Source organism: Pinus tabuliformis, chromosome 3_1 (assembly GCF_031772625.1).
Source record: "Pinus tabuliformis cultivar Carrire ecotype Pingquan chromosome 3_1, CPIR1, whole genome shotgun sequence".
Taxonomy (NCBI): Eukaryota; Viridiplantae; Streptophyta; class Pinopsida; order Pinales; family Pinaceae; genus Pinus; species Pinus tabuliformis.
This window is the reverse complement of record NC_142301.1, coordinates 985,432,724-985,454,746: the sequence shown is the minus strand read 5'-3', so window position 1 is coordinate 985,454,746 and position 22,023 is coordinate 985,432,724. Positions and strand designations below refer to the sequence as shown.

At 35.2% G+C, this 22,023-nt stretch overlaps 1 pseudogene; it reads left to right on the top strand.

Moving 5' to 3' along the window:
• Positions 1–20,167, top strand: part of LOC149191151 (glycosyltransferase family 92 protein RCOM_0530710-like) — a 45,615-nt pseudogene extending 25,448 nt beyond the window's left edge.
• The last annotated feature ends 1,856 nt before the right edge of the window (positions 20,168–22,023 follow it).

Here is a 22,023-nt window from a genome sequence, read left to right as displayed (position 1 = left end):
GGTGGATGTAGCCCAAACTGGGTGAACCACATATATTTGTGTCTCTCTTGTTTTATGCACTTTCTGTGTTTATATTTCTGCAATATTTTATGTGTTCCATTGCTCCGTAATATATAATTTCCTAACAACTGGTATCAAAGCCGAAGGTCTATTTGGCTGATAAACTCGCAGGAAAGAAGGGTTCCTTGTTCGAGTGGGAGCAATGGCAGAAGATGGTAAGTTTAGGGTCAAGAAATTTAACGACCAAAACTTCTCACTGTGGAAGATGCAGATGGAAGATTATCTGTATCAGAAAGATCTATACCTACCATTGGGCGGAAAAGCAAAGATGCCGATGGGTATGAAAGATGAAGAATGGAACCTTCTCGATAGAAAGGCACTCGGAACAATACGGTTGTGCCTCGCAGTGTCGGTCGCCTTCAACATTTCGAAGGAAACAATGACAGAGGGTTTGATTAAGGCGTTGGAGAAACTATATGAAAAACCCTCGGCCTCAAACAAGGTATTTCTTATGAAACGGTTATTTAATATGAAGATGTCGGAAGGTGGATTTGTTGCAGATCATTTAAATGATTTTAATACTGTTACAAGTTAGTTATGTTCTGTAGGGGTAAACTTTGATGATGAAGTTAGAGCTCTGTTATTCTTGTGCTCGTTTCCAGAAAGTTGGAATGGTTTAGTAATGGCCATTAGTAACTCTGTGTCTGGATCTAGTACTTTAAAGTTTGATGATGTTGTCGGTGCTATCCTTAGCGAGGAAATGCGATGGAAAAACTTCAGTGAGACATCGGGAAATGCTTTGAGTGCAGAGTCTAGGGGAAGAAAAATGGAAAGAGGAAAGAGCTCAGGGTATCGCAGTAAATCGAGGAAAGGCAGATCCAAGTCTAGATCGGGGATAGTGTGATGGAAATGCGGAAAGAAAGGACACCTAAAGAAAGACTGTAGATCTCAGAAGGGAAAAGAAGGAGATTCACAGCAAGAAAACAATCATGAAGCAAATGTGACAGGCGAGGTGTTATAAGATGCTTTGATTCTTTCTTTCGAAAATATTACTGATTCCTGGGTGGTAGATTCAGGGGCCTCATTCCATGCCACACTTGATAAGAAATACTTTCATGACTATGTTCAAGGAGATTTTGGACAAGTTCATTTGGGTGATGATAAACCCTGTAAAATTGTTGGAATGGGTAAGGTTCTTGTAAAACAGCAGAATGGAAACCAATGGCTACTAAAGGAGGTAAGGCATGTTCCAGATCTAAAGAAAAATCTGATTTCAACAGGGCAGTTAGGTGGTGAAGGTTGTGTGACAACTTTCACAGATAAAGCTTGGAAGGTCACCAAAGGAGCCTTGGTAATAGCAAAAGGCGAAAAGGTTGGTACATTGTATTTATGCAATGGTATTTCTAACTCTGTTAATGCTTTAACTTCCAAAGGAGCAGATGCAGCATTATGGAATCATAGGCTCGGACACATGAGTGAAAAGGGGATGAAGATTCTTCACTCAAGGAATTTTTTGCCGGGTTTTAAGAACGTTGATTTGGACCTCTGTGAGAGTTGCATTTATGGAAAACAGAAGAGAGTCAGATTTCTCAGAGTTGGGAAAGAAAAGAAAAATGAAAAATTAGAGCTTGTGCATACAGATGTATTGGGACCTGCTCAGGTATCATCTCTCGATGGCTCTCGTTATTATGTTACTTTTATTGATGATGCAACTAGAAAAACTTGGATTTATTGTATTAAGAATAAATCTGATGTATTTTATACTTTCATGAAATGGAAAGCTTTGTTTGAGACTGAGACAGGAAAGAAATTGAAGTGTCTTAGATCATACAATGGAGGCGAATATTGCAGCAAAGATTTTGATAGGTACTGTTTGGAGCATGGAATTCGTAGAGAGAAGACAGTTCCAAGAACACCACAAGAAAATGGTGTGTCAGAAGGGATGAACAGAACAATCATGGAGCATGCAAGGTGCATGAGATTGCATGCAGAATTGCCTTTACAGTTTTGGGCAGATCGTGTAGATACTGTTGTTTATCTAATAAACAAAGGGCCTTCAAGTTTCTTGCATGGTGGTGTTCCGGAGGAAGCATGGACAGGTAAAAAGGTAAACTACTCTTTTCTAAAGCCTTTTGGTTGTGAGGCCTTTGTCCATATTGATAAAGAAAATAGAACAAAGCTTGAGGCAAAGTCAAAGAAATGTACCTTTATTGGATATGCTGTTAATGATTTTGGTTATCACTTATATGATTATGAAAATCACAAAATCATTAGGAGCAAAGATGTAATATTCAATGAAAAGGTCTTGTATAAGAATCAGTTGCAGGAAAAGAAACAGGAAAAAGAAAACAAGGAATACGCAGTTCTTGATGAAATCACTGAAAAAGTAAAGGTGCCTGAAAATAATAATAATCAACAACCACAATAGTAGCAACCACCACAACAGCAACAGGCACCCCAAACACGTGAAAGTGGTGTTAGAAGATCTATCAGGATAAGTAGACCCCCTGAACGATACTGTCCTTCATTATATTATTTATTGTTGACTGATTCCGATGAACCCGAATGTTATGAAGAAGTAATGCAGGTTGAAAGCAAGAAGAAGTGGGAAGTAGGCATGGAAGAAGAGATGGAATCCTTAATGTGTAACCAGACTTGGGACTTAGTCAGGTTTCCTGCAGGTAAAACTACATTGCAGAATAAATGGGTTTACAGGCTGAAGGAAGAAGATGGAGGAAAACAGAGGTACAAAGCTAGACTTGTGGTGAAGAGGTTTGCACAGAAGAAAGGTATTGATTTTGATGAAATATTTTCTCCTATTGTTAAAATGACTTCAATCAGAACTATTTTAAGTCTAGTGGCAGTTGAAGATTTGCATCCTGAGCAGTTAGATGTAAAGACAACCTTTCTCCATGGGGATTTTGAGGAAGAGATATATATGCAACAGCCACAAGGATATGAAGTGAAAGGGAAGTAGAAACTAGTGTGCAGGTTGAAGAAGAGCTTGTATGGCTTAAAACAGGCTCCAAGGCAGTGGTATCTAAAATTTGACAAGTTTATGTGTGAACAAGGTTATACTAGATGTCACTCTGATCATTGTGTTTATCTAAAAAAGCATAATGATGGCAGCTATATTATATTGTTATTGTATGTAGATGGCATGCTTGTTGCAGGATCTAACATGCAGGAAATAAATGTACTCAAAAGAAAATTGGCAAATTCATTTGCAATGAAGGATTTGGGAGCTGCAAAACAAATCCTTGGTATGAGAATAACTAGAGACAGAAAAAATCACAAATTAACATTGTCTCAAAATGAGTACATATAAAAGGTGTTGAAAAGATTTAACATGCACAATGCTAAACCAATTAGTACACCTTTTGCTAGCCATTTCAAACTTAGTAAGGAAATGTGCCCAAAGACCCAAGAAGACATGGATTATATGTCTAAAGTTCCATATGCATCAGCAGTTGGAAGCTTAATGTATGCAATGGTCTGCACAAGGCCTGATATTGCACATGCAGCCGGAGTTGTAAGCAAGTACATGAACAATCTAGGAAAGGAACATTGGATGGCAGTGAAATGGATTCTCAGATATTTGAAAGGTACCACAAATCAAGCATTATGCTTTGGTGGTTCAAATATTTCCCTACAGGGATATGTTGATGCAGATATGGCAAGTGACAGAGATAACAGGAGGAGCACTACAAGATATGTATTTACTGTTGGTGAAATAGCTGTCAGTTGGGTTTCAAAAATCCAAAGTGCTATTGTACTTTCAACAACAGAAGCAGAGTATGTTGCTGCTACAGAGGCTAGTAAAGAAATGATTCGGTTACAAAGGTTTATGGGTGAATTGGGTAAGGAGCATGATATGCGCATGTTATACAGTGATAGCCAAAGTGCCATTCATCTTGCAAAGAACTCAACATTTCATTCCAGGACTAAACACATACAGTTCAAGTACCATTTCATATGATCAGTGTTGGAGGATGGAGAGTTGAAGCTGTAAAAGATACACACTAGCCAGAATCCTGCAGATATGCTAACAAAAGTTGTAACCAGGGAGAAACTGAAAATATGCTCAGTTTCAATTGGTCTTCAAGGATGACGATGAAGATGAGAAACAACCAGGTCCAAAGAGGAGTCATTGTCCAGCAAATGAAGCAGCGGTGGAGTTGCTACAATCATTCTCCAAGTGGGAGATTGTTGTGTGTGGAGCATGATTGTTCAGAGGTATTTGTTTCAGCCGGATGTATACCCCAGGAAGTTTGTACACCCCTCCACGCGGGGGGGACTTGTCCCCCCCGCAGGGGTCTGGGGGGCCCAATCCCCCTCGGGTAGGGGGTCCGGGGGCTAGCAGTCCCCTGGCGGGGGCTCGGTGGTAGCGCCCCCGAAGCTAAAAACAGATGTAAAATTGCCTTGTAAAAGTATAGTGATTTCTAGTCAATTTGGGCCATTCATTAGGTGCATGATCTGACGGTAGAACTTATGTTTAGTTTAGGGTTTTTTTCCCTAGAAGGCAACCCCTCTCTTTGTATGAGGACATTGTATTTGAGGCTGTGTAATAGATGTGTATTCTGTGAGCGAGAAACAGAGAGGTGAGACTGTGAGAGAAAATAGAGGATATTACAGCGGATCTACTGTAGGTTGTGTCTCTTCGTTTTGCTGGATAATAGAAAGGAAGGACTGGCTATTCGGGGTGGACGTAGCCAAAACTGGGTGAACCACATATATCTGTGTCTCTCTTGTTTTATGCGCTTTCCGTGTTTATATTTCTGCAATATTTTATGTGTTCCATTGCTCCGTAATATATAATTTCCTAACATGCCAAATATAGAAAGGAAAATACACATGCAAATCGATACTTGCAAAGAATATTATTGTAGCTACTTGATCCTACTCTTCCTTTGTTTTCCTTCCTTCCTCTTGCCTTCTTCTCCTTTCTTGACTGAATGCCAAAATCTTCCAACAAAAATCTAAGTGTCCAAGAGTGAGAGATAGAGAGAGAGAGAGAATAATGAGAGAGCTCCAAAACTGAATGGAAAAAATGTTACAAACTAATCCTCATAGTCCTTTTTATCAATTAGACCTCTATTTTCTTCATTTTCCATTATTTTCCTTCATTTTCCTCCTCACATGCAACCTGTGACCTTTCACCTTCCTTTTGTCCTAATTTATGATATTTTCATAAACAAATGTGCCAAAAATGGCATTTTGCCTTTCCAAAGCCTTTGCCTTTTGCTTTTCTAATTTCCTTATCCATAATGAACCAATGAACACCCACTAGGATGCTTTGATCAACATTCAGCTTGGAATAAGCATCCCATCAACTGTTGTTATTATTTTGCCTTCATTAAGTTTTATTACATGGAATTTTCACCAAGAATGTTACAGAACCCTCCCACTTGGGGAATACCGTCCTCGTTGTTCAACCACACTTATACCTCAACACAATCGCTAAAAAGAAAACATACTTCCCATGGATATTTATAACATAGCTTGATGCATTATTTACAATCATCACCCTGTTGAAAAGAAAACCAACATGACAACATAACAACATGACAACTATAAATGACATGACACCCATATCGCTTATTGGAGCTTTATAACATAGCTCATGGTGGTATTTACATCCATATACATATGTACATATATCAAAATATCACAGCAAAACATATGCCAAAACATATACCAAAACACCATACCAAAATTGTTTTGCCTCAAACATCAAACAATGAAGGATACATAGCCTGCATTTGATCCACTATATCCCATGTAGCTTCATTGGGCCCAAAGTGCTTCCACTGCACTTTAACCTACTCGATTTCTCGGTTCCAAAGAATGAGCCCATTTTTCTGCAATATACACTAAGGCTCTGGCTCGAATTATCCATCTAGTTCCACCTGCAATACAAACTAGACAATCACATGATCAACATCTTTAACATACTTCTTAAGCAATGACACATGGAAAAAATTATGGAATTTAACTTTGAGAGGTAGTGCAATTCAATAGGCTATTGGCCCAATATCCTCAACAATAGTGAAGGGTCCACAAACCTGTGGTGCCAGTTTGGCACATGATCCAATCCGTTAAGGGAACTCTTCTTTGGTTTGATGGTCAAGTACACCTGTTCCCCAACCTGGAACTCCTTAAACAACATGTACTGATCTGCATAACTCGTTTTCCTTTCCTGTGTTGCCTCTAGATTCTTCTTTATAACCTGCATTTCCTATTCCATGTCCGCCAACATGTCCGGTCTAATAAACAACATGTTAACTGGATCACTCGAACTAATGGGAGTATTGCAATTCCTCCCATATATTGGCTCAAACAGACTCATCTTCAAAGATTGATGATACCCATTTTTATAAGCGTACTCTACCAATGGAAGATACTCTTCCCACTTTCATTGTTGATGCATAACATACATCCTCAACATGTCCTCCAATATCCCATTGACCCTCTCAGTTTTTCCATTTGTCTGCAGATGATAAGTTGTATTGAAGGCCAACTCTATGCCCAAAATTATAAACAACTCCTTCCAAAACTTGGAGGTGAAAGTTTCATCCATGTTTGACAAAATATTCTTTGGAACACCATGCAATCTAACCACATCTCTAATGAATACCTTTTCTACATCACTAGCTGAGAATGTAGACATCACTGGAATAAAGTGTGCTACCTTTGTCAACTTGTCCACAACAACCATGATGGGATCATGTTGTCTCAATGTCCTCAACAAACATTTGATAAAGTCCATGAAAATGACCTCCCATTTCCATTCTAGAATTGCAATCAGCTGTAGCAGTCCACCTAGATGTTTACACTTTGCCTTCACATGCTGACAATCGAAACACCTAGCCACAAACTTTGTTATATCCTTCTTCAGATTTGGCCAATAATAAAATTTCTTCACTGTGGCCAATGTCTTATGATAGCCTGGCTGACATGAATATGGTTTCACATGAAACTCCCTCAAGATCACCTTCTTCAGGTCACTACTATCTACCACATATATTTTGTCTCTAAATCTGACCAATCCATCTGTTGTAAGACAATAATCATCATCCTGTGCACATGCACCTACACCTGTACTATACCACTACATGTACATGTACCTGTACTACTACATGTACCTATACCTGTACCTGTACTCTACTGCAACCTGTGAACAATCTCCATATACCTGACATCCGACCGACCTTCCTACTGGATGCTATCTTGTAAGTTTGTCCCATAGGAACTCATAGCAGCTATATGATTTAAATTTACCCACCTACTAAGAGTATCTGCCACCCTGATCTCCTTTCCTTTGATGTACCTGATATTGAAGTCAAACTCATTGATTGTGGCCAACCATCTAGCCTATTGGGCGTTCAGATTTGGTTGGTCAGGCAAATACCTCAACCCAATGTGATCATTCATCAACACAAAAATGTTACCAAGAAGATAGTGCCTCCACATCTTCAATGCTTAAATGATCACTACTAACTAAAGATCATGTGTAGGGTGGTTATGTTCATGCTCGTTTAGTTTTTGTGACTCATAACATACCACATGTCCATCATGCATAAGGACTCCAGCAAGTCCTCTCTTGCAAGGATATGTACATACTAAAAGCTCCTTGTCTGGATCTGCAATCTTTAACATTGGAGCATGTGTCAACAATTGCTTGAGCTGCTCAAAAATAGCCTCACACTTCTCTGTCCATTCAAACTTCTTACCTTTCCTATGCAATGATGTAATAGGACAAAATATGTGAAAGGTTCCTGATGAACCTCCTACAATAGCCTGCCAACCCCATGAAGATCTCACCTCATCCACATTTATATAAGCTACCCATTCCATGATGTCCCTTATCTTTTATGGATCTACTGCAATGCCCTTCTTGGAGACAACATGTCCCAAGCAATGTACCTCAGTCTAAAAGAAACTACATTTGCGGAGCTTAGCATACAAGTGATCCTCTCTCAACAACCCCAACACTGTTGCTGAATTTTTGGCATGCTCTTCCTCATTTTTAGAATATACCAATATGTCATCAATTAACACAATAACAAACTTATCCAAACATAGATGCAACACACTATTCATCAAGCACATAAATGTAGTTGGAGCATTAGTAAAACCAAATGGAACTACAACAAACTCATAATTCCCATATCTGGTCCGAAATGTTGTCTTGTAAATGTCCTCCTCTTTGATGCATACCTGGTGATATCTAGATATCAAGTCGATATTTGAGAATAATGCTTCTCCCTTCAACTGACTCAACAAGTCATCAATCCTCGGTAACATATACCTATTCTTGATGGTCACTTTATTCAACTGCTTATAGTCAATGCATAATATGAGAGTACCATCCTTACTTTTCACAAACAATACGGGTGTGCCCCATGGTGATACACTTTGCCTAATGTATCCCTTCTTCAACATTTCCTTCGACTGTAACTTCAACTCCACTAACTCAAGTCTTCTCATCCTGTAAGATGCATTTGACACTAGAGTTGTCCCTACCACTAACTCAATAGAAAATTCTACTTCCCTGTGAGGTGTCAACTTTGAAATCTCCTAAGAAAATATATCCTAAAATTGTTGTAGAACTGGGTACCTTCTCAAAACATCTGCATCCTCAACTTACTTACCTTTATCACTAGAAATGTGCACTGTGAATAACACACACCCTTTCCTGTGACTCCGCTTTGCCTGTATATATGTCACCATCCTAACTGATGTGGCTTTTTTCTTTCTCTGTAAGATTCTTGGTTCCCCATTGTCATCCACACACTCAATTGCTTTATCATAACAATTCACCTTGGTTCTATGAAGATACAACCAATCCATATCAAAAAACATACTTTATGATCCCAATGGTAGTACATTCAAATGTGTTGTGGTAGGCATACCATTCCAATCAAATGCACAAGCTCTTACCCAATGATGAAATCACTTATTTGTACCTATAGTCAACTACACTAGCCAAGATTCTACATGCAATTCCTTACTCAAACCACACTTATCCACCATGTGAGGACTAACATAGCTATAATTACATCCAGGGTCAATCAAAATGGAAACAACTTGATCACAAAGTTTACCGTCCATCTCAATGATAAATGCATGATGGTCTTCCTATTTGTTATCCAATGTTGTATAAATACGAGGAACACTTTGACCAACATGCCTAATAATTTGTCCCTCCTACGCACTATATATCTAAGGCCTACCACCCTGATTTTGTATATAATATCTCTTAAGGTGATCCTTACATCATGTCCAACACTCCAACTGACCAGTACACTCACCTCTATGCTGATGTTGTTACCCATGTCCCTGTCTAGCTACATTAAACCTTTTTTGTGGTGCCACATTTTCTTTCTCATTTGAATTCTGAGACCTTGCTCTTTTTGTCTGCCATTTACATTTACCTTTGTCTTTCCCTTTCCATCCTTGTTGAGATTCAGTTTTACGCTTTGACTGTTCAGAACAATGCTTCAATTTCCCAATAACTTCCTCAAGTGGTTGAGGCTCATCATACTAAATTTTGTATGTTGATTTGGCTAAGGTTTGCGAGTATATGTTGATTTTTTAAACATTGGGATTCAAAGGATGACGTGTATAGGTCGACATAGTTTGTTATATTGCTGATGATTTGTTAATGTCAATGATTTTTTTAGAGGAAGAATAGTAAGAATATTTTTGTTGCAGTAAATTTATTTATTTATCTTCATTCAACAGAGAAGAGATAGTTGGATCTAGTCTAAAAATTTTGAAATGTGGTCCACCATGGTGAGTTGAAGGTTTGAGTCTTCAAGGAAGGTTACAACTTGTTGAGTAGGGTTGAAGGGTAGTGAAAGGTAGGAGAGTGGATGCCCCTTCAACTTGTAGCCTAAGAACACTTCAAGCTAGTAGGGTGGTGCTATGGGAGGTTGGTGTCTACAAAGAAAATTGGAGCATCCTTCTAATTGCAGTTTGTTAATAAGGTGTTGGAGCATACTTCAGGTCAGATCCTGCAAACTAGGGCGATCGAGTATCCTTCTAGTTAGAGCTAATAAATGAGGGCATTGGAGAATCATTTAGGTTGGATATTGTAAAACATGCACTTGGAGCCTCTTTCAGTTTTAGTGGAAAATATTGATGTAATTTTTTTTAAGACAAAAATTAAGAATCATTCAGTGGTTCTTCTCCAAGAAGGGTTTCCACCAAAAATTATCATGTCTATTGTCTTGATGTTTGTGCATGGTTGAATGGTGTTTTTTACTATTTATGTGATGTCAATTTAAGTTGATATAATGTTAATGATAATAAATTCTATGTAAATTTAGAAAAGACTAATTGGTGAGAAATATTGATTGAAACCCCTATAAGTATTTCCAACAATTGGTATCATAGTGGGTTCCTTCAGTTGCAACTTAACAAAAAGAAGGAATATCAAATGTGAATCAAGATGGGAAAGTATAGGAAGGAAGCCAACAAGCATTCAAAGGAATCAAAGGATGTCCATCATATTGAAATATTTTCAAAACCTATTACAACTAACAAAGAGAAATAGGTTTGTACAATTCCTATTGTCCCTCAACTATACAAGAATTTTTTTAAATTTGCCTTTAATCACCACTTCTAGAAATTAACTTAATGTGATGATAGTAAGTTGCACATATTTTAATTAGGGTGATAATAAAGGGAAGTTTAATGTCATATTTGCCATAACCATACTCTCATTATGTACCCATTCCTTATATATATACATCCTACTCTTCTACATGTGATATTTAGGCAATCTATATGAATTTCAATGTTTCATAGTTGATTTAGGGTATTGTTTACTTGTAACTTATTATTTTTATTAATACTATTGAGATTTCTCCAACAGGGTCAAACCTTTAAATATTGTTAATATACAACAATTTGTATATTTGTCCTTTTATTTCAATAATCGTTTTCATTTTAATAGTGGGATGGGGTATTTGTTTTACATGCGAAGTGTCATCTGATTTAAATTCCATCTGGAAGTTCAATAAATGTTTTAGTTACAGGGAGAAGGACTATTTTATTTCCATTAAACTAGAATTTTGTTGATGCATTGATGTATTTTCTTTTAGTTATGGCTTAAGAGTATTCTTGGTTTACCAAAGCTTATGAAGCATATATTTGTTCTTCCTCTGATATTTTGTTTTTGTATTGACTAGAGATGCTTCTGGATATTTTGTAGTTAACATTGTTTATTCTCTAAGATAAATATTACTATCCACCTGGAATTTGTAACTCATTAAGGAAAAAATGTATAGTACAGTTCACTATGCTTATTCCTTATAATCTGGAAATTGTTCGACAGTAGTCTTAATTCCAAACACACTGTATTTTTTTCCCTTCTCAAAAATTACATCCTAATCCCATAACATCGATTTCGACTTAACTTCTATAGCTAATATGTTGTCAATTCTTGTTATAACCTAGATTATACACATTCTATGGAAATCAGGGGCGTATTATATTTATATACTCGATTCCTACTTCCAATCTTCTCCCCCTTTCAATCCTATTATGAAAATTTCTAGCATATTTATGGTAGGGCTTCCCTTCATGGGCTTACCTTCATGGTTGAACCTCGTAAGGTGGATGATATAGTCTCATGATGAAATTATCAGTTAAAGATTTACACCAGAATCCTCATCTATGCACTCCTTTAAATAATTATTTCCTTAATGTCGTTATCATCTTTTGGTATCTAGGAATGTGTGTATATGTTTTCTTCTGATATTCATCCAATATCATTTGTTTTAAAACATTTACATTGGGAATATACAATCTATTTCAGTAGGTTAGCAAATTTTTAGAATTTTCTACATATCTTGGAACTTCCATTTGATGTAATTTCTGTTGAATTTTGACATATTTATGATCTTGTTGTATTGAATTTTTAATTTGTTCCACAAAAGTTTTACTAATATGACTAATAGATACTCCCATCAAAGCATGTGCATGCCTACTTAAAGCATCTACTATGCCTTTAATATCAAATTCGAACTCACTGAGGAAAGTTAGCCACCTTCTTGTCTAGCATTTAGATCAGGTTGGATGAAAAAATATTTTAGGATGATGTGACTTGTCACCAAAGTAATTTGTTTCCTGTCAAATAGTGTCTTCACATCTTTAGAGAATATATCACTATCGGGAGCTCTCAATCATACACATCATAATTATTTTTGTGTCATTTCATTTTCTAGGCTCATAGGCTATTACTACATTTTCCTGCATCAAAACTCCCCCAAGACCTTCCAAACAAGCATTAGTGAAAAGAATGAATTCCTTATTTGGATTTGAAATTTTCATAATAGGGGCTACAGTCAGTAATTGTCTCAATTTTTCAAAACTTTCCTTGCATTTGACTGTCCATTCAAACTTTGTTCCTTTATTCTACTAGGAAGTTATGGGGTAAACCAATTATGAGAAACCCTCTATAAATCTTTGACAGTATCCTATGATCACCATAAATGAGCTAATTGTTGAGACATTGTGTCATAGATTGTCTCTATATCAAAATCAACCATGGTCCAACGTCACATTGTGACAAAGATTGTCTCATAATGAAAATCAACGATGGTAAACAATGGTCAGCCATGTTTATTTTAGGGTTTTTATAATATTTATCTTTTGGTTTTTATACCTTGGGTTTATAATATCAACCATGGTCATCCATGGTCAACCATGGTCCAATGTCGCATTGTGACAAAGATTGTCTCAATATGAAAATCAACCATGGTCAACCATTGTCCAATGTCACATTGTGCCAATGGTTGTCTCAATATGAAAATCTATCACTCTCAACCATAGTCCAATGTCACATTGTGACAAAGATTGTGTCAATATGAAAATCAACCGTATCAAAAATGGCCAGCCATGTCATTTTAGGGTTTATATACCCTAGATTTATAATATTTATCCCTTGGATTTAATATTATTCCCTTGGGTATTTAGTATTAATCCATATTCCCTTGGGTTTCTAATATTTATCTTAGGGCTTATATACCTTAGATTTATAATATTAATCCTTTGGGTTTAATATTATTCCTTTGGGTTTAGAATACCTTGGGGTTTTAATATCTTGGGTTTATTATTTAATATCTTCTAATTTTTTAAATATTTATTATAATTTAATTTAAATTTTTTTATTATAATTTAATTATTTAATAATAATATTAATTGATAATAGTAGCAATTTTAATTAATAACAATAATCTTAATAATAATAATTAGTTAGTAATAATAATAATTATTTGGTAATAATAATATTTTTTTTACTAATAATAATTATTATTATTTTAAAATAATAATAATAATAATAACAATAATAATTTTTATTATTATATATCTAATATTATTGATCAATTATAATAATTAAATAATTAATTAAAAATTAAGTAATTGTAAATAACATTTAATATTAAATAATAATTATAATTATAGATAAATAATTACTTTTAGTTATATGATAATAATAATATTTCTATTGCTATAGTTTTTTTGTATTATTATTTTTATTGATATATATTTATTAATGGTAGATATAATTGAAGCCTTTAGCTATATAAACAACATTAATATTTTTAATGTGGTTCTGCTACTATATATGTTTATATCTTATTTATAAGAATTAAAAAATAATTTCTTATTTATAACAGTTTAAGATGCTTGGGCATTGAGGTGCAGCTGGAGGGCACATAGAAAGTGACACCTCCTTCGACTGCCATGTTAATATGATGTGCTGACACGTGCTTTCTAGCATCAGTGGAGCTCTCATAATTCCTCATTAACTCAACCTTGCCGTACTACAACACAAAGGGGGGTTTTAAGACAACATTTAAGGCAATTTTTGGGGAAATTGTCTTAACTGGAGACAAAAGATAACTTGTGTATTGTCTCAAATATTGTCTTTAAGTGGGTGTCTCAAATTAAATTGTCTTAAAATATTGTCTCTATAAAGACAATATATAACACAAGCATTTTTGTCACTCTAGAGACAATTTCATTTGTCTCTCCAAAGACAATTTCATTTTTGTCTCTCTAGAGACAATAAAAAATTAGATAATACAACATCACTTTTGTCTCTTTAGAGACAATATAAAATAATAAATGTAGAATAATAGCTCACCATGGAAATAAATCAATATTAAAATAATTTAATTAAAAATAAGCTACAATATCATTGATTAATTCATATCAGGACATAGTGGAATCGAACCACCAACCTCCTGCTTATAAAGCAGGTGCTCTTCCATTGAGCTAGCACCCTTTAAAGATTTACAATAAAAATGGCAATAAAAATAATAGCTATTAAAAACAATTTGGTTAAACAAAAAAATAAAACAATTAAAATTAAAATAAAATATCAACAACTCGCAATTTTGATTAATTTTATTTCATTTATAATTACAATACAATTTTGAATTAAATAGTTAAAATAAAAATACATCCAAATTAAAATCACAACTAAAATTATATTAAAATATCTCAAAATAAAAATAATAAAAACACTTTACAAAGTAGTCACAAATCTCAATAAATTGGAAATGATATTTTTGAATGTAATGGTTGAAAGCACAATAGCTATATTTACATTAAAGTCAGACACAAAATAATAAAACAATAAAAACCCTGGCAACACAAATATTCCAATAACTTTGTAATTTCAAGAGATTTTAAATCTCATAATTTTTGTGTATCTTTTGCTAGATAAAAAATATATATGTACTAAATTCACCCCGAAAGAAGTGAACTCACCCATTTTTGTCCTCAACCAAAATAATAATAATAAGTTTATATTTAAATATATGAACCAACCAAGAATTAAAAGAATCAAATCAATAGATACGAATCACATTTAACAAACATAGTGCTAAACCTTCTTTCCTCCCCAAACATCCTAGTGGAATATATAAAAGCTAATTGAGGTTAAGGAAAAAAGGTGATGAATGGGTTTGTGAGTAAACAACAAAAGTTCAAGACCATGTTACACCCTTCTCAAAACTGCTATCTAGATTATTGTAACATGATATGACAATAATATTAATCCCCACATTCAAATGGTGTGCATAGATAGATATTCATCCAACTAGATGGAAAACCCATATTTATAGGCTTGTATACCTATTTTTTTAGCAGTTCAGCCATTTCTACCTATTTTTTTAGACAAAAGTATCCATTAATAACTAGAACATGGATTTTATGATAATAAAACAAGCAATTGCCTGAAAAAAGAAGTACATTCTATGGATCTTTATATCAATTATAGGTTTGTCCACAATACCTATTTTTTTTCGCAATTCCTTGATCTCTTCTTTGAGTTTTGTTACTTCAGCTTCCAACTCAACAGTATATGCCTGCAAACAAGGAAAATTTTTAAAGTATTAATATTCCTAGATAAAAATCTAGCAGCAAATACCAAGTTTGTGAAACTAAAGGTTTTTTCAGAATGTTTGTCCAAACATAGTTGGGTCGTTAAAATAGAGACAGGCATCACAAAATTGATATCAATTAGCAAAACACAATAGTTATAGAAAAATCCTTTCATAATGTTTGTCCAAGAATAGTTTATCAATCGGAACTGACATTTTTACAAAATAAGACAAATAGATTCCTATGCTCAGTTAAGAGATCAAGGACAGATTATTTATCTTAAGTTTAGAAGGGTTGACTTTTGAGGACAAGCTGAAAGAACTTATTCAAAACCAAGCACATGACGTAGCTTACCTTCATTACAAGGTTTCGCACAATGTTACCCTCTAGCTCAGTTAAGACCTTTCAGACAAGCACATAGCCAAGACCATCTTTCCTTCAGCTTTGTTGCTTCCTTCTGAAGTGTCCAGATGACCAAGAATACCATTTGGAGGGTTGGGATAATCCTACCCTCTACCTCAGGTAAGACATAAATGAATGTGCACGAAGACCCCTCTCTCCTACAACTATGTTGCATCCTTTTCGGAGCACCCAAGGTCACCAGGACAATTATGAGAAAAATCAAAGGAATACAAACCATGATATCAAAGATTTGTATGCCATAAGCAAGGACCTCCCAACCCATAGTATAAAGATGAGGACCTAACAAGCATAGAGTAAACCATTAGTTTCGCATTCTCAAAATCCAGCCAAAAATAAGCAAGTCAATTGTGCATGGAGTCCATTAGAAATGGCTTATAATTTACTCTTCAATCCTAATATCTTCCCTACTATGTAGGTAGGTACCTTAAGCCATAGAATGGATCTTAACATAGACTTATATGTAGTTAAAAGTACATTGTATAAGCTATAATGTTGGAGGGTTTTGATCAATCCAACAAATAAAATTGTAAAATGTTAAGGACATAATTACTCTTTCATGATCCTAAGATTAAAAGAAATGATACTTACTCTTTCATGAACCTAAGATTAAAACAAATGACACAAACGCTATTTTTACCCCTAATTTAGGTAAAGCACAAAATAGCATTTTTTAGCAGAAAATTAAAAAATTCTATGAAGAAAGACACAATTCATATTTCTATAGAAGATTCAGTGTCTCAAATTCAAAATTTGATAGATGAAAACTATGCTTCTCATGTTTTACCAAAATAGATACTCAATTGCAATGAATCAGAGCATAACCTATAGTGTACACACAGCTCTTCAGTACCTGTCTCACATGAAAAATTGTAAAATACATCACACGAGAGCTTGCACATGGACACAATTTCAAAAAGTATAAACAATCACCTAGAACAAGAGCAGGATAGGTTTTTCATGAACCAAAAAAATTTCAGTATTGGGATTCTGGAAACTCCTCGCACATAACAAATAATAGAAAATAAGATAATAAATATAATTCTTAACTTATCTTTTAGGAAATAATAAGGTTTGTAATTGAGTTTGAGTTAGGTTTGTAATCTAATGCACCGACAAAATCCAAGAGCGAGTTTGAAGGGTGGGTTATGGTACGAGAGCCAACAATTTGGGCCAAGCAAGATTAGTTTTAGGATCAAAAGCTAAATCCAGGCCTCACATAGATCAGACACATACTCTCTCACTTATATAGTAAGGTGAAATCACTGGTAAAAAAAGGCTAGTTTTATATTAGTACGTTTGGATTAAATGATTTGATCTCCTGTCAAGAAGTATGCAAAAGGTCTCAGACAATGGCAACCTAAACTTAACTATGTACTCTTGAGCATGCATCTAGGGTAATGTTTATCGTGCTAAATGGGGCAAGTTTAAGATGAAACTGGCAAGAATGTTGCTATGCAGTACTTCATGCTAAAACATTGTACATAGACATGTCCACTCATTCATTTTACAATCCATACATATCATAAACATATAATGATCAAAATGTTTTATTGATCATTTGACCTAGAAACACAATAGAAAGTGAAGCACTAGCTAAATTTCATAGAGGACACCTTGTATACAATACTTTCCTACCTTCAACACAAAGGTTTAAGTTAGCAAAGAAAAAATCCCTAATATAAGCATGATGATCCTTTATTTTTGGTGGCTCCTTTTGCACTAATGGTGAAGCAAAACATCATAAACATCTAAAACCTAACTCAAGGTGGAAGAGAATAGTACCTACTCTTGCTACTAGGTATTTGGCATCACCAAGCTCATGTTATACTACTTAGTCTTGCTTTGTTAAACTAGAGAATAATTGTCAGGTTGGTGCCATATGATGAGAAGCCCCAAATTCACATACCACACATTCCTAATAATTGTGTTGATAGAAAGGAAAGATACCATCAAGAAAACATTCTCAAACTTTGCAACAAACTTATCCAACTAAGTTTCTATATATGCTACTACCTACTTTTGCTCTTGTTTCCACTTACGCTTCTTCTTATCTAGATTCTAGATATTGTGATGAATAATGACCATGATTATGAGGAATTAAGCACTTATTTTTGCTCAAGTCATTTCCTAACTATGAGGTTGACTCCTCACTTTTTCCCTTACCTTTGCTAGGTCCTTTAACTTTGCCATTATTTGTCTAACCAAATAGAACAAGGTTCTCGTAAGTGCCCTTATTCAATGTGAGGAAGGTTCTCATGATCACAAACACCTTTAACAAATGGTTCCCATGAAGTTAGGAATCCATTTAGTGCCATGTTCACTCGCTTTAAATCTACAACCTTCTCCACAACTATTAAAATTTGACCATGAACTCGTGTGCCCTGCATAAGGTAACTATTGACTAAGTCTGATTAGGTCATCTCTACAGATCTAAGATTGTTTCACAATATCACCTTCCTATTTATGTTCTCACTTTGCTAGAGGCCCACTAGGGCATAAAAAATATCCTTTATTGTTTTCTTCTCGTATATAGAGGGATCAAATGATCCTTTACGACATCCATGATCATCCACTTGGACTTAACTTTTGTCCTCGTCTGCACTGCCAACCACTGTAGATCTATTGGTGAAGGCACGATATCCTAGATATCAGTCTTTTAATAAGAGCATAACCCTTAGTTTCTATAACAAAAAATGAGGCACCATAAAGTCTATCCTCGAATCTGAAGCTAGCTAACACCATCTTTGAGATCCAATATGAAAACACATAGATCTGAAAATTAGTCCTTCAAAGAAATATGGAAACCATCTAACTACTGGTCCATCCTTCTAAAAATTTCTTTACCACTATAAATGCTGGAGAATTTCAATTAGAACAAGGAGGGTTGTTGGGCAACAAGTTCCTCCTTGAGTGAAAAACATATAAGGAAAGCATATGTTCAGCTTAAGTTGGCTAAGCTTGATGACATTGTGTATGCAGGTGATAGATGCAGTGTTTTAGGTTTCTGATGTTTGGGTTTCATTGTGTGGCAGATTTTTACCCTCCACCTCGAGGAAGGATTGTTATCTAAGAACATCATCCTCAACTCCTGCCTAGAAATAATGCAATTGAAGAATGAGTCGTGCACAAGGATAACTCTCTTTTGGTTGAGGATCTTGTCACTTTGCCATCTTTGTGAATATGAAACAACAAGACTTGCAAATTGTTAGGTGTCCACATCCTCCACAACCAATGTCTACAAAGGGATTGACCTTAACTATAAAACTCAAGGAAAATGAAATTTTGGTCCCTTTACAAGCTACGTATCCAAATAATTTTTCATAGAGGATGCTTTTTTATGGGGCAGTAGTAGAACCAGACAACGTGATTATGTTAGTTAAAGGATTGAACCTGAGAAGAGGTAGGATTTTTGATACTAATAATCTTTTCTGTATTTTTGGTTCCAATTTGGACACTGGTTTGTTTAATGGCAGGGATTTCAAGAAATGGGACACCATGAATTTGGGTAGTAAGGTTTTTAAAACCAAGGTTTCGATGGCTACTCAAGATGTGATCAAATGTGAGAAGCCTAATGGCTTAGAAATACAAGAAATTCAAGGGTTGAAGGCTTCTGTATGGAGATCCAGGAGTGGTTTACTTTCATCTGTAGCTAGGATTGAAGTTAAATCCATGATGAGCTCCAAACCTGTGCAGATGCTTAGGCCTCTCCATCTCTGTGCTTGCACAATGCTTTGGAACCAAGCTCCATTTCTCAGAGAATAGATCATGTATCATGGCTATCTAGGTGTCCAGTGGTGGTTTCTTTATGATAAGAATAGTGATGACAACAGAGAAGTGAGAGCATCATTGGTTTCCTTCAACGTAAGTAGACATATGTGGCCATGGATTAAAACCCAAGAGGCTGGATTCTCCCATTGTGCATTGCGAGCTCGCCAAGAATGTCAATGGGTGGCTTTCATGGACATAGATGAATTTCTGAATCCTATAGAATATATTCAGAATGAGACTATGCCAATAGATTCTACTCAAATAGGCCCTTACAGTCATGGAAAGGCTAATCAATAATGCAACATCTGCATATCCAGGCTTATTCAAAATAGGAGAAATCAGAGTTGATTGTCATAGCTTTGGCCCAACTAGATTGAAGAAACACCCAGATGAAGGTGTGATAGCAGGTTACACCTGTAGGCTGAATAGAATAGAGGGGCATAAATCTATCGTTCTCTTATCTGAATTGAACCAAATCCTGATAAACATAGTCCATTATTTTCATCTCAAACAGGGATATTATTACATGAACCATCGGCGGAATAATTATTATGGCAGATCAGTATACTAAAAAACTATTTACAACATCGATGCCTTTCTCACATTAATCATGGACTAAGTTGTTGAATCTCACACTGATATGCAATCTAAGTTGTTGGAAGCTTACCAGAGTCATTGTAGCCGATGTCGAAGAGAAACAATTTGATTCAGATGCTCAAGAGGAATTTCTTCTAATTCTTGAAGTGACTTTGCTTCTTGCCGGGCTTCGTTTGTCTATATCATTAAAACTTTCCCTTAATTGAAAGCTCTGTATAATCTTATCATGTATCACTCATTCGTATGAAAAATCTTCTCTGCTTAATTATTCTTTCTGATTGGAAGAGCACTTCTCCAACAATTGCAACAGACTCTCTAAATTTAAAAGCCAAATTCTTTGTACTCTAACTATCTATGAAGATTTGCAGCAATAATTGTGCATTATCTGTTAGTTTTCCCATGAAGTTGATCGATGTCAAGAAAATCTTACTGATCAAATGCAATATAAATTTTGGAAATTATTTTCTGCAATTAATATTCAAAGTTTCAATCCATCTTTTGACTGTTCTATTTTTATCAAGCAATAGTTTACTAATTATATCTCTCAATGGACCATAAAAGTTTTCGAAGCTTCCTTCACATCTCGGTTGACTCTCTGATTCAAACAACCACGAATGGAAAAATTCACCTTGTTTCCCTATCATGAATTTGATGAAAAAAGACCATGCAAACACACACTTGTCAATAAATGTCTACATGAAGATGCCAGAAAGAACAACTTCTCAAGAAGAATGAGGAAAATATGAGGGGAAATATAAACAAAATTATCCTAGCTGCTAAATGTAGAACATAGGGATTTTTCAAAGCCTTTGACCAGAAACATAATTTTATCATGCAAACTGATTTTTGGAAATGTATTTATGTGCAGCCAGAGCATTTAATCATTCCAATAGTGTATGTCATCGAGGCATGCACTAATTTTCTTTAAATACTTTGAAACCGGATCCTTCAGTATAAAGTGAAGTACTACTTGCAATATTCAATCTCACCAAGAGTTAGACATCTTTGCATCTTTGATACAATATCATTTGAGATGTATTGAAGAATCAAAATAGCTACTGCATCTTCCCACAAACTAATAATTCTTTGATGTTTTTAGTTCTGTGTTTCAAAGAGAAGAAGAAAGAAAAGAAATGTTCTTTACAATCATTCAACACTCCATCAAACTTTGTTTCCTGCCGTAACCCAATCAGTCCAGTCAAGTGCTCCATATTTTTCAAAGATTTGAAAACCTGATACATTTGAATACATAACTCTCGATCAAACTTTGCAACCTATGGCAGACCACTTTGTCTAGTCAAGAGTTCAATATTTTTTAGAGTTTCTGAAACTTGAAACCTTTTAAGTAACAGATAAGATAAGATGGTCCTGTATAAGATAAGATAATTTTATTAATGTCTAATAAATGACCAAAAAGGTAGGCCACTGGGACTAAAGAAGACACGTCCAATGTGAATTATAATGTGGGAGTGCCATAGAAACTCCTCCATAATGCTTAAAAGCAAGAGAAAGAAAGCAAAAATACTGCAGCATGATAAGTTTCCAACCAAGCAAACTACTAGGTCTAACTATAACCAAAAGATATATACATATAGCAGTGGTATATACTATAGATGCAATTATACCATGGTAGAGTCTGAGACTTGAAATTCGAAAATCTTGGTGGTGAGACGGTGAGAGAGTTGGAGATAGAAATAATGTTTAGTTCTCTCGATCCTCGTGACTGATAGTTGGGGCATCAAGGAACCGAATCACTGTTGGAGTCATCAGGCACCATGAGGGGATCTGGTTGTATGACCCTGGAGAGAGGGGGCCATGTAAGAGATAGGA